The sequence below is a fragment of the Biomphalaria glabrata genome, chromosome 5 (assembly GCF_947242115.1).
Source record: "Biomphalaria glabrata chromosome 5, xgBioGlab47.1, whole genome shotgun sequence".
In the NCBI taxonomy this organism is placed as follows: Eukaryota; Metazoa; Mollusca; class Gastropoda; family Planorbidae; genus Biomphalaria; species Biomphalaria glabrata.
In genome coordinates, this window is record NC_074715.1 from 53,291,925 (window position 1) to 53,294,888 (window position 2,964).

Genomic DNA, 2,964 nt, shown 5'->3' on the forward strand with positions numbered 1-2,964 from the left:
TCCACTTATATGCATACTAAATAGATTCTTTCTCTTTAAAAAAAAAAGTAAACATTATTTTTGTAAATGTAGTAGTTAGTATGACAGAACTTATATAACTTAGCAATACAATTGTCAAACAATTTTCTTTTTGTCCAAAAATCTAAAACCATTCGCATAAATGCTTTCAGAGAAATCGTAAATAGACTCCGGTGTTTGTTACTATTAATAGTGAATAGTTGTAAAAATGGTGTTTTTTTAATGAAAAAAACTGCTTGCGTCATTGATTTTAAAAATTAGATTTATCGCTTTCAGAAAACAAAAAACAAAAGTAGCCGTTGCATCAGAATTTTGAATGGTCTAAAATATGATGTCGGATTTTCACTATCTTTTCTAGATTACGAGATCTAAACGGGACGGATGGACGGACTGACAGTCTTTCCCCTTTTCGGGGGCCGCTAAAAAAGACCCAAAATGCGTGTTATGAACATAATGATAACAGAGTCGAAAACCATGTCCGCTTAGAATGGCTTTAATACACTGAATGACTACACAACACACATTTTGTGAACACATTCTTACGGACGAGTTAGAAGCACATGTACACATAAGAACGATAACCGATACAGCATATAATATTCATAACAATAAGCAATGAATTATAAACGGTCTAATATATATATATATATATCTCTTAATCAACTAATAACTTGCATTCATATAGCGCCTGTACCACTAAAGTGTCTTATGGACGAGTCACCCTCACTATCTTAGATAACATTTATATGTCTTTCTGTGTATAAAAAAAATAAGGTCTTCTTACATATGTAGTTTAACAAATAGAACTTAATGTTGGTAGATAGACCCTGAATAATAATAAAGATTTAGAGCTAGGCTAGAGACATAGAGCCGTAGAGTTCTGCTGTGCTTCAGATTTGATCCTTATTTCGCAATTTTCTTATCTTTGTCCTGTGTGTAATAGTAGGCTAGTAGACACTAACAAACACTTTCTTGACTGTTTAAATGCTGAATTTATTCATGTTAAACCTTTACCTATCCCTTAGTCTGTTGGACCGTTGGGGGAGCAGGCAAGATTTGTCGACGTCTTTCTCCATTCCTCCCTTTTTTTTTGCCTTGTTTAGAACCTCTCTCAATGGCAGGCCCGTCCATTCTTTCATGTTGTTCTCCCATCGCTTTTTCTGTCTGCCTCTTCTTCTTTACCTGGCACTGTTCCCTGAAGGAAGGTCTTTGCGAGCCCCGTAGATCTTGTAATGTGGCCAAAGGTTTTAAGCTTTCGTCTTTTTACAATAGTTAGCAGGTCGTCATGGGCTCCGATCGCTACAGTAACCCTGTCTCTGATTCATGTTAGATCGTCTATATATTTAGGCCTAAAAGGAATTCAATTATCCCCCCCCTGTTAATTAGCGCATTCTTCCCACATGTCAGCAATGTGGGTTACTGTATTAGAATAACGAGACGGGCCTGACAAAACAATAACATTTACTATCACGCTGTGCGCGTACCCAACCAATCTGAGGCCCTAGGCGACTGCCTAGTTTGCCTATGCCTTAAGGTCGGCCCTGGTTTTTGTATTTCAGATGAGATCAAACTCTTGTCGTTAGGTGTTCATTACACAGAAATACGTTGTGCTTGAAAAAAAAGGGATGGGTTGGGGGGGGGGGGAGGCAAAGTGTTTCAGATGATCTGGACTAACAATGGTTGTACAATCCCTACCACATTAAAAATTATCACATTAATTCCTACCACATTATCGCTCACCAGCTAAAAAATTGAGAATTAAAAAAAAAAAAAAATTAAAACCAGACTCTACTAATAACCTAAGTGACTAAAAGAAGTCGAGGCAAAGCCTCTGTAATCTATTATGTCTTACAGGTTTTGGTGAATCTCCCAATTAGAGATTTGTCCTCATAGATATACGGCATTATCTTACAAATTACAGACGTTACTGTCCGAAAATCAAGATAATTAGGGCAATTAGAATTGATAAGGAGCACTTCAGCCATTCTTACTGTGTAGACCTACTCTCATCAGTTTTTTTTTTTTGTCTTCTTCTGTCTCATTAATAAGTTTTCTTTTTTTTTAAAGAATATTACATCCTTCCCGTGGCCATGTATTAAGCTAGTTGTTCATTACACCAGGGCCGCCCTAAGCATAGGCAAACTAGGCAGCCGCCTAGGGGCTCTCATTGGTATTTAAGGGGGGGGGTGTGCTAGCACAGGACTCTCTATTTCATTTTGAGCCACCTAATTCACTTTGTCTATGGCCTCCAATTATCTAAGGCCGGCCCTGATAGCATGTACACTATAGTCGAGGCTTTATCTTAAAACAAGCCATTGGTATCAATGTCTGATTCAAGAAGTCCGTTTCATGATCATATGCTTCACCAACGGAAAGAGTCTTTGCACTACTATGAAATCAGAAATATGTTAATTATCTTTTGTGCTTAAGTATTTGGTTCCCTTTTTTAATCTTTTGTCTTACCGAGGCTCAAAATTAAATGGGCTACTGATATAATTTAAACTAAAATTCCCTGCGTTTTTTTTAGTTCATGTTTATATACTACTATTTGGTAGCTCGGTTATTGCATTGGCAACACCAGCAGGTACTTCATCAAATGTAGCACTTTAGAAAAGAAGGATGGCTATAAACGATTTAGACATTTTTTTTTTGGCGGGGTTTTTAAATGTTTACTTGTGTTGAGCGATACGTACAAGTAGAAACCAAGGGTAATAGTGTCTTTTTAATGTGATTGTTCTGTTGCAGTATTTCTTAACTATAGGCTAAATGTCCATTGAAAAAAACAACGCAGTTTGTAACTAAAAGCACTGTACTTGTTACTATTTTTTTTTAGTGCATGGGCGGTAACTGCAAATTATCCAGGAATATGTGTAATTCATGGATTACGTACCCTGTTAATCTAGTTCCCAAGTTGACGTTTGCTAACAAAACAAAACAAGCCACGCC

The 2,964-nt window shown here is 36.8% G+C and overlaps 1 protein-coding gene across 4 annotated transcripts in view; it reads left to right on the forward strand.

Moving 5' to 3' along the window:
* Positions 1-2,964, forward strand: part of LOC106058078 (multiple epidermal growth factor-like domains protein 11) — a 122,823-nt gene that overhangs the window by 42,586 nt on the left and 77,273 nt on the right. The gene's annotated exons all lie outside the window — the stretch shown is intronic.